Raw genomic sequence first — 12008 nt, 5'->3', positions numbered from 1 at the left:
AATGTTTATTTGAAAACAAGAAACCCCAAATGTATGTGTAACTCATGATCAGGTATTTCAGATATTGACAAACTGGCCCTGTTTAACATTGTCAGAAGGAAACAGAACTTTGTATGCAACAACCTTTGAATTACTTTTTTCTTATCATGTGTGATACTCATTTCATCTAAGTTATAATAATGTATATAGTTAATGTGTGTTGTGACATATGTAAAAATGTATATATAATATCCTTGATAGATTTTTAATTTCAGCAATTAGATTTTAGGATATGAATCAAGATATATATACTGTATATATATAATCAAACTAAATATATTTTTATTGAATTTGTCACATTTATGTTTAGATTGGATATTTGATTCCTGGACTCGTTCTTTTAATGGACTTAGCTAACTTTTTGAGAACCCATTATATCTCTTAATTAGTTGCCTCATAAAAATGGATCTTTTTAATGTGTGCATATTACATTTTATGAACCGAGTTTAGGCATCAATAAATACATGTTTACACTTGATATGTTGTACTTAGTCCAGATGTTTGAGTGGAAAGAAAAAGTGGATGACTACTCTGGAACTCGTATGATTGAACGTATTGTATAGGTACAATCACAGTTACCAGATGTTAAAAGTGCATCAGCTACACATAATTGTTTTGAGCAAGACTTGGGATGTAAATAAAGGTTGACATGACCTCCACAGATGTTAGATATTGCATTTGTCTATGGATAATTACAAAAGCAAATGTGAATCACACAGTTAAATACATATTGACACATGTACATATAATTTTCTGTTCAACAGTTAGTAATGATTCAATCAATATCTTTAAACATATGTTATCAAAATATTAGCTTGCTCAGACCACAGGGGTTTGTATAAAATGTCTTAGATACACACACTAAGTTGACTGTCACAGCACATACAAGTATAAACAAATATGCATGTTTTAAATACCCCAAATTCACCTTAAAAATCACTAAATATTATAGCTTTTTGAAATGAAGCCTGATATATTTATATGCTGTGTGACCCATATCAGTTTAGCATAAAATTTGTAACAAACCCCTGCGCTTTGTAATAACCCCACCCTCTCTTCCTCAAGTAAAAGTGCACAAAAATACCTTTAATTTGACTTAAGTATCCACGGGTTATATGCTTCGCCGGCAAACACCATAGCACAGGTGTGTCACTTATGATGACGTAAGAGGCTGATCACTCCAACACATAACATATCTAGGTCCAGGAGTCGAGTCAGTCAGTGTTTACATGTAGATGCTCTCGAAAAAATGTTGACAAAGGTATCAAAATGATAACATTTCTGCTAATAATTCGCGAATATATGCAACACAACACATTTAACCATATACACAAAAAAAACACTTGCATCATAATAATTGTGTTAAGAATACAGACGTTAATAGTCGCGCAATTTTAGCATTATTTGCATCGGAGCGTTGCATACGAGCTCAAACCGGAACTACCGTTGACAGACAGCGCCAATGTTTATTAGCGGCCAACTATAAAGGGACGTAATGCGGTAGGCTGCCATTGATTGCAGTTGACGGTTTGGAAATGACAGATGTACGCGAAATGGCTAACCTAATAAAGCAATAGTCCAGTAAAGCTAGCCAGTCACTCGTTTTTGTGAATAACAAATATCTCTCAAATGAATCTGCTATAAACATGTATGTTTGAGATAGAATTATATAAAACAACGAATAAAGCAGTTTAAAATACAATGTCTGATTGGACTCGACTATTCCATCTATACAGAGACGTATATTTATACGTCTCTGGTTTATATAACGCCGCTTCGAACGAAGTATAGTCCGTCTCAGATTTATTTTTTGTGATATTAGCAAAGCTTCTGACAGGTTGTGGCATAAAGGTCTCTTACATAAACTCAAAACGTATGGAATCGATGGAAATTTGCTTTTATCGTTTGAAAATTATCTTCCTGATAGATTGCAAAGAGTTACCAGGTTATCACTCACAGTTTAAGGTTATAAATGCCGGGGTACCTCAGGGATCTGTTCTGGGACCTTTACTATTTCTCCTTTATATCCATGACATCACTGACAATGTTTCTACTTATATTAAGCTTTTTATAGATGACACCTCCTTATATGTAATTATAGAAGAAAACCCAGCACATGCAGCACAAGTTCTAACAAATTATCTCTCTAACATTAGTAAAGGGACATCAAATTTAACCCTAACAAAACTAAATCTGTAATATTTTCTAGAAAACATAGCAAACATTACCCTCCAATAACTTTTCAAAACAGCCAAATCACTGACACAACAGCACATAAATAATGAGGACTGACTTTAAAAGATGATGCATCTTGGAAACAACACATTCTGAATATATTAAACTTTCTTCGTTACATTAAAATTAAAGTCAATCGTAGATCATTAATTAAAATTTATATAGCATTTATTATGCCAATTTTGGAATATGCAGACACAGTATGGGATAATTGCACTCACCAATGTAAAGAACTTCTAGAATTCTAGAATCTATTCAATTAGAAGCAGCCTGTGGCCTCGGGAATCAGTTTATCTGGTGGGTCCCAACTCCTCGGGAAAATAGTTTTGATTGTTACCCGACTCGCTATATAAATGCATATTAATCAATTTCGACTGGTTTCCAGACAATTCACCAAACGAACTATAGCTAATGTGTGCTACCGTAAAACTGTTGACTGGTCACCGTAAAACTGTTGACTGGTCACGTGTTAGGTTATCGAACGCATCTATAATTACAAGCACCCCGATGATCAAGCGTTTTTGGTACTGGATTTTTGACGGTCGTCTGTCGGTAGATCTAAACATCACATTCGACATGGAACTTTTTTGTTTTTCATTGGTCAAGTAACAAAACAGTTGTTTCATGCCTTATCAGTCAACAGTCAAAACCATTTACCCTCGGAGTTGGGTGGCCGAGGGAAACAGTTCATCTGGTGGGTCCCAACTCCTCGGGAAAATAGTTTTGACTGTTGACTGATAAGGCATAAAACAACTGTATACTGTTGACTGATAAGGCATGAAACAACTGTATACTGTTTAATTCACCAATATGCAGAACTAACAATTGTTTTGACAGTTTCTTCCCTCTAATGTGCCGCACAACTATAACACTACTGATAATGAACTCTTAAACTCCCCAACTCCTGCAACCTTTAAAAACCAATTGAATCAACCTCAATTTTTAAAACTGAAGGTGATAGAAGGGCCAATATTATTTTTTGTCAACTTAGAAACTCCTGTAGCAATTTAAATCTTGGCCAATATTATTTTTTGTCAACTTAGAAACTCCTGTAGCAATTTAAATCTTGATTTATTCAATGGCCATTTAACTGACTGTCCCTCTTGTGCTTGCTCTTTTGAATATGAAACAGTTTCCCATTATTTTCTTGAATGTCCTATGTATATAGTCCGAATTATTCTGACGTTTATCGACTTTTTTTCATATCGGTCTGTCGTCGATTAATGTCGTTAATCGACGACAGACCGATATGAAAAAAGTTTATACATAGTTTTGGGGTGGGGATCTCAACCCTTTCAAAGTTATGACCCAGGGGTTAAGTCTGCAAGGGTGGGGCAGACCCTGGGGTCAATTCTAATATCATGACTGCATTCGTCTCTTTATGCCATGCAACAATTGTATATATATAGTTTTGGGCTGGGTATCTTAACCATTTTTAGGTTAAGTATCCAAGGGTGGGGTAGTCCCCAAGGCCATCCTGGAAGCATATGTGCATTCATCTCTTTATACTCAGCAATTGTATATATGGTTATAGGGTGGTGATCTCAACTGTTTCCAAGCTGTGACTAAGAAACTAGGTCCATAAGGTTCTGTCAGACCCCAGGGTCTATTCTAATATCATGGCTGCATTCGTCTCTTTATGCCCAGCATTTGTATATATAGTTTTGGGGTGGGGATCTCAACCGTTTTAAAGTTATGGCACAGGGACTATGTCTCCAAGGGTGGGGCCAGACCCTAGAGTAATCCCGGAAGCAAATGTGCATTCTTCTCTTTATACTCAGCAATTGTATATATGGTTATATGGTGGGGATCTCAACCATTTCCAAGTAATTAAACTTATTTTGGCCCCACTCCTTAGCCCGGGGGGTCAGCCCCACTATTTATTCAATTTTGAATCCCTGCCTCCCATGAATGCTTCCGACCAAATATGATCGATATACATGACATATTTCTACATAAGAAATAGTTTATAGCAACATAGCCAAATTGCCCCGTTTTGACCCCGCCATCAGCCCCCTGAGGGGTCAGCCCCACCATTTGAACAATTTTGAATCTCCACCACCTAGGGATGCTTCCAGTCAAATATGGTTGATATCCATCTATAAGTTCCAGAGAAGATGTCGCTTAAAGCAATATAGCCAAATAACCCTTTTTGGCCCCGCCCCTCAGACCCCTGTGGGGTCAGCCCCACCATTTGTACAATTTTAAATCCCCCCCCACCTCGGGATGCTTCCAGTCAAATATGGTTGATATCCATCTCTTAGTTCCAGAGAAGAAGTCGCTTAAAGCAATAAAGCCAAATTGCCCCTTTTTAGCCCCGCCCCTCAGACCCCTGGGGGTGGGGGTCAGTCCCACCATTTGTACAATTTTGAATCCCCACCACCTAGGGATGCTTCAAGTCAAATATGGTTGATATCCATCTTTTAGTTCCAGAGAAGAAGTCGCTTAAAGCAATAAAGCCAAATTGCCCCCTTTTAGCCTCGCCTCTCAGCCCCCTGAGGGGTCAGCCCTACCATTTGTACAATTTTGAATCCCCACCACCTAGGGATGCTTCCAGTCAAATTTAGTTAAATTCCAATCAGTGGTTAAGAAGAAGAAGAAGTGGTTCAAAGAAATTGTTGACGGACGGACGACGGACGCCATGGTATGACATAAGCTCACCTTGGTCCTTCGGACCAGGTGAGCTAATAATAATAATAATAATTATAATTTGAGGTCCTTATATACCGCTTTATCACAACCTAGATCGTAGGTCGTCTCAAAGCAGTTCACAAATTAGTATCCGTCTATAAATGGTATTCTTCTACGGACATAGGAATTTTCAGTTAAGCATGTTTGTTTGTGGTATGATTTGTTCAATCAATCTTGTTTTACAGTGTCCATCTTATATATTGAATTACATAAAGACTAGCTATCTGTTTACATTTAAAATTACAGTAATTTAACAGTTTTGACAACTGTGACCTGTGCATATATCAGCACATGGACTTTTGGTCAATGTATGCCAATAACTGTGTGACTTGATAGCTTATATAAAATGTTACAAAAATAAATCATAGCTGTAAAAGTGTTTTGTATTTGTATATAAAATAATGTTAGTTAAGAATGAGTTACATCCCTTTAACTTTTGTGTTTATAATTTTCATTTCAAAATTGATGTATGAAATTAAATCAAATCCAAAATTACATAATCCATTATTTTAGCCAATTTATATAGGCTTTGCCTGTTATTCACTCCGATTGACTTGTAACAACTTTGTCAATAAAATTTGTTGAAATGAAATGAAGTATAGTTTGTCCGTCCGTCCGTCCGTCCGTCCGTCCGTATTCCGTCTAAATGTCTGGATCCTATATCGACAGCTGTTCAATTTAGAAAGATTAAGAAAAGGCGATGCATCGCGTATCAAAATAGAAGCACCACGACTTCTATCTGACCTATGGCCTTGATCAATAATACTCAGGCCACTGTTTTATGTCTTGACATCGGCCTTGGTGTGTAGATACGTTATCACAAGTCGCTGTGTCGCGCACCAAAATTAATTAAGGTCATCGAGACGTCCTTTGACCTTTTGAACTATTGACCTTACATGCAGAAATAATTAAAATGTTTCTGTAGCAAATCTCGACAATTGTTTCGTGCTTGGACTTCGTATAGGGTATGTTTTTTGAAGTTTCATCACGAGCTATGTTGTAATGTCATCGGGGCCTCTTCTGACCTTGAACTTTGATCTCCCATATCTCGACCACTTCTTCATATGTCGTCATCACACTTGGTAAGCACGTGCATACTGAGAAGGCGCTTCATCGGTTACCATTTATAACATTGTGACCTATATTTATATTTTAATCTTTGAACTTGAATGAATTACCGAAACTTTCCGGGCATATCTGTCACCAAAATATTCATATACATTATGGTCAAGTGGTGTATCGGGTACCATAGCGCACAACCTCTATTCACTGTTGATTATTTACACACAATGGGGTGGGGTCGGTTATAACTAAGAAACACATGCTTCGTACAGGGTTTCTTGAATTTGCCATAGTTATTTTTAAACGTATCTTAAAGAATCGTTTTAAATTGTGATTTAATTTTTCAAAGTTCTATGATTAAAATGTATTTGGAATAAATACGAACTGAAATGCTCGATTATAGCTATAAAGTAATTTGAAGGGGAAATTATGAAATGCATATATGTACTTTAAAAATCCGAAATATTGATTTATGTTTTCTATTAAACATTAACAACTAACATGTACAAGTATTACTCGAAAAGGACTTCGTTATTTTGCTTAATTGCGGAAAAGATGTGTTATACTGTCAGCAGGCCCACTCTCCTCAGTTCTAGAGACTGAATGAATAAGCAAGAGTTCAGTTAAGACTAACTATTATCTGTAGACATAACATATGGTATTGGTTTCTTATGTAACATAATTTTGATTAGGTATAAGTGTAATTCGTTATCTTCTTCACCACAACGTTGTGTCGTATTGACTAGATATCGTAATGGACCTGGAACTAATATCATATTTGTGAAACTTTTATCTTTAAATTTTGTCACTGTAATCAAGGGTGCCAGATGACCACTGTAGTCGACCGTATTCTCGACCAGGCGATTTGGTGACGTAGATAACGAGTTCAAGGCCATCACTGTTGCATGAATCATAAATTTTCTTTCTGCGTAATTTGTGTCCTGAGTTAAATATTTGGTATATATGAACTCTTATCGATAACAGTATCGTCAAACATCGCGGGGAATACCAATATTTGTGTTGGTAGGGTTCTTATGGATACTGCACTGTAGCACAGGGACCTGAGAATTTGTTACAGATATATTTTGACCTAAACCTAGGTATTCGGTTATTTTACATGTTTAAGGGGTTTAGATCGACTTTCGGGGGGAAAAGGCACCCTCATGCTTATAAATACGAGTATTTGGGGTGGCGTTTTTTAATCGACAGTCGATCTAAACCCATAAAACACTTCAAATATAGCGGTAACAAATTATCAGGTCCCTGTGCACTGTGGCAAATGAGCAGGCAATACACTCGCCGAATTGGTTTCTATTGTTTCGGCGCGGAAACTTTTCTGTAAATAGAACGAATTAGTTGTGTAAGATTATTGAATTTTGATATCACGACATTAAAACGCCATGCCGTATTGTACACGGGATCACGTAATAAGATTAAAATCACTGGAATTGAAGGACAATGCAGGGATCCGTTTTTCTATCGTATACGAAGCTCTTTGATTTCTATAGAAAAACAGGCAGGTAGTATTTAAGCTAGATGTACCATGAATATTAGTGCCGACACTCGGTCTATTAACGAACAGTTCTAGTTGTACGAATGACAAAGCAATCTGTAAATTGTGACAAAATCAATAATCATGTCATAATTGTTGTAACGGAACAAATATCGTTGGAAATCCTTCCGTCGTTCCTTTGATGTATTTGTATAGTTTGGTCGTATTAGTCAAAGTCCATCACCGGTATTACGTGCACTGGCTGTGTGGTATTAACATTCGTTACATCACAACGTGAGAAATCTATCACTGCAGATCGTGATTATGTTATATAGACCAAAATGTCACGGCTTTACATGATACACGTCACTTGGTAGATCAGGGAATTGTCATAGGCACCAGAGGATTCCAATGGTTAGCAGCTTTTGTTTTTAACCTGTAAGCACTTGTGTTTTCTCAGAAAAGACGCAACGAGATTTCCAATGAAAACTACGTCATTTTATGTCGATTATAACGAAACATATAATACCCATTTCCTGAAGTAAGAACATCACACGCCTAAATAACACAAGAAATAACTAGCCAGTGAGATTGCAGATGATTGCGCAAGAATAAATATGCAATGGGTGGCAGTAAGAAAAACAACACTTTGAAACATTCATATAGAGTGTGTTATTGGAGAAGACGGAAAGCATATCTGCGGAATAAGAACATGAAACGAGCAAAATTGAAAAAATACTGTATATATTGGCTGGTGATTAAGACCACATTTACTGTTTATATAGGCTGGTGATTAAGACCACATTTACTGTATATATAGGCTGGTGATTAAGACCGCATTTATTGTATATATTGGCTGGTGATTAAGACCACATTTACAGCATATATAGGCTGGTGATTAAGACCAAATTTACTGTATATATAGTCTGGTGATTAAGACAAGATGTACTGTTTATATAGGCTGGTGATTAAGACCACATATACTGTATATATTATCTGGTGATTAAGACCACATTAACTGTATATATAGGCTGGTGATTAAGACCACATTTACTGTATATATTAGCTGATGATTAAGACCACATTTACTGTATAAATAGGCTGGTGATTAAGACCAGATTTACTATATATATAGGCTGGTGATTATCATCAGGTATACTGTAAATATAGACTGTTGATTAAGACCACATTTACTGTATATATTAGCTGATGATTAAGACCACATTTACTGTATATATAGGCTGGTGATTAAGACCAGATTTACTGTATATATAGGCTGGTGATTAAGACCACATTTACTGTACATATAGGCTGATGATTCAGACCAGATTGACTGAATGACTGTATATATAGACTGGTGATTAAGAACAGATTGGCTGTATATATAGGCTGGGGATAACGACCAGATTTACTATATATATAGGCTGGGGATTAAGACAAGATTTACTGTATAAATTGGCTGGTGATTAAGACCACATTTACTGTATATATAGGCTGGGGATAACGACCACATTTACTATATATGTAGGCTGGTGATTAAGACAAGATTTACTGTATAAATTGGCTGGTGATTAAGACCACATTTACTGTATATATAGGCTGGGGATTAAGACCACATTTACTGAATATATAGGCTGGTGATTAAGACAAGATTTATTGTATAAATTGGCTGGTGATTAAGACCAGATTTACTGTATATACTGGCTTTTGATTAAAACATGATTTATTTTATATATTGGCTGGTGATTAAGACCAGATTTACTGTATATATAGGTTCGTGAATAAGACCCGGTTTACTGTATATATAGGCTGGTGATTAAGACAAGATTTACTGTATACATAGGCTGGTGATTAAGACAAGATTTACTGTATAAATTGGCTGGTGATTAAGACCACATTTACTATATATACTGGCTGTTGATTAAAACAAGATTTATTGTATATATTGGCTGGTGATTAAGACCAGATTTACTGTATATATTGGTTGATAATTAAAACCAGGTTTTCTGTATATATAGGCTGGTGATTAAGACCAGATTGGCTGTATATATTGGCTGGTGATTAAGACCAGATTTACTGTATATATAGGCTGGTGATTCAAACCAGATTGACTGTATATAAAGGCTGGTGATAAAGACCAGATTTACTGTATAAATAGGCTGGTGATTAAGACCAGATTTACTGTATATATAGGCTGGGGATTAAGACCACATTTACTGTACATATAGGCTGATGATTCAGACCAGATTGACTGAATGACTGTATATATAGACTGGTGATTAAGAACAGATTGGCTGTATATATAGGCTGGGGATAACGACCAGATTTACTATATATATAGGCTGGTGATTAAAACAAGATTTACTGTATAAATTGGCTGGTAATTAAGACCACATTTACTGTATAAATAGACTGGGGATTAAGACAAGATTTACTGTATAAATAGGCTGGTGATTAAGAGCAGATTTACTGTATATACTGGCTGTTGATTAAAACATGATTCATTGTATATATTGGCTGGTGATTAAGACCAGATTTACTGTATATATAGGTTGGTGATTAAGACCCGGTTTACTGTATATATAGGCTGGTGATTAAGACCAGATTGGCTGTATATATAGGCTGGTGATTAAGACCACATTTACTGTATATATAGGCTGGTGATTAAGACGATATTCACTGTATATATAGGCTGGTGATTAAGACCAGGTTTACGGTATATATAGGCTGGTGATTAAGACCACATTTACTGTATATATTGGCTGATGATTAAGACAGCATTAGCTGTATATATTGGCTGGTGATTAGGACCAGGTTTACTGTATATATAGACTCGTGATTAAGACCACATTTACTGTATATATTGGCTGGTGATTAAAACCACATTTACTGTATATATTGGCTGGTGTTTAAGACAATTTCTAATTTTTATATTGGCTGCTGATTAAAGAATTTAAAGAGTGGTTGAGTACTCAAAATCTACTGACATCAGCAGCGGGGTCCCAAAACGTCCTTGCGACAGTTGGTTGACAGTGATGATTAACTCACTGTCTGCAATGTTTGTCCATGCCCCTTCCGAGCCCTGGCATTGCATTCCTGGTCCTTCTCCTTTTGTACTTATTTCCCCTGTACCATTGTTTTTTTCAGTCTTGAACAGGTTGCTCCGACAATATTCACATGCTTGAGAGTATACTGTGCCTGCTCGACAGACGGGCTTGGATTCCTGTCGGTCTTATCTTCTCATCCCCTGAATCTCTTAACTTCATTGCCAGTGTGACCTTGAACTCCCCATCCCCCACCACTGATTACTGCGCCAGTTTTAGTGATGTTTGGCTGTAGAGCCCAATACTGGAGAAACTGGACAGGACTCCAAACCATCTTCGCAGGTACCTGCTGATGGATCTCTCAAATATTTGTCAATGTTGTCAAAGGAGTCTTTTATATCACCAGTAGACACGCGAGCCTCGAGTCTCGGCAGAAGTCAATGGGTGAAGATCCATGCCTTGAACTTTCCAGACATGCCCAACTTGTTGATCGCCATCATCAACTCAATTGCCTGCTTTTGTACGTTACCGACGCTGCTTGTGTCTTTTTAGTGATGGAACAAACCACTTTCCTAGGCACTTGATTGGCTTGTCTGCAATTGATGGAACTTCCTCTCCTTGTACCGTTGGGTCAGTTGTCCCTTCTTCAATATCATGCACCTCTTTTTCCTTGACAATGCACCCCAAAAGCAGACCAAATGTATCTTTCTTGGTCATGGGTGGTAGAAGTCACGGACAGCTCATCAAACGAGACGCCCATAGGCCTAAACGTTCATCTGACTACAAAGACTGAGCAGGGAGAATGGTAACTTTTCAACTTTCAATGAAATATTCTAAGAATTTGTTTTCCATGATGGTAGTTTTGGTCAGCAGTGGGTAACTATTTGTCAGTAAAATGATTTTTCAGACCATATTTGGTTGCAATATCCATGTAGGCATTAAGGAGGAATAGCAGTTTAAAGTAAATTTATAGCTAAGTTCCGCTTTCGAGGCACCGAAACATCCCCACCAATTTTTAGCTCAATGGCACCAGTACTAGTGGAACTGGATAAGTTTAAAAAGTGGTTTTTTTAAGATGGTGGCCATCCTGGATTTCAGACCAACCCGAAAATAACAACAATTGGTCAGACCATCTCAGGATAATTTCAGGCAAGTTTGACCTCAATCCCACTGGTGGAAGTTGAGAAGAGTTTAAAATGTGTTTTTCAAGATGGCTCCATGGCGGCCATCATGGATTTGCACCGACCCCAAAAATAGCAACACTTGGTCAAGACCATCTCAGGATCATTTGAGGCAAGGTTCAGGTCAATCCCACTTGTGGAACTTGAGAAGAAGTTTAAAATAGGTGTTGTTTAGGAAAACCATGATTGCGCAATCATGTTACAAAATGGCCACCATGGCTGCCATGTTGAAGTTTTGATGGGGCTGAAAAATAACAACACTTT

This window comes from Mizuhopecten yessoensis, unplaced genomic scaffold (genome assembly GCF_002113885.1).
Source record: "Mizuhopecten yessoensis strain PY_sf001 unplaced genomic scaffold, ASM211388v2 scaffold2329, whole genome shotgun sequence".
Lineage (NCBI taxonomy): Eukaryota > Metazoa > Mollusca > Bivalvia > Pectinida > Pectinidae > Mizuhopecten > Mizuhopecten yessoensis.
Note: the sequence above shows the minus strand (reverse complement) of the source record.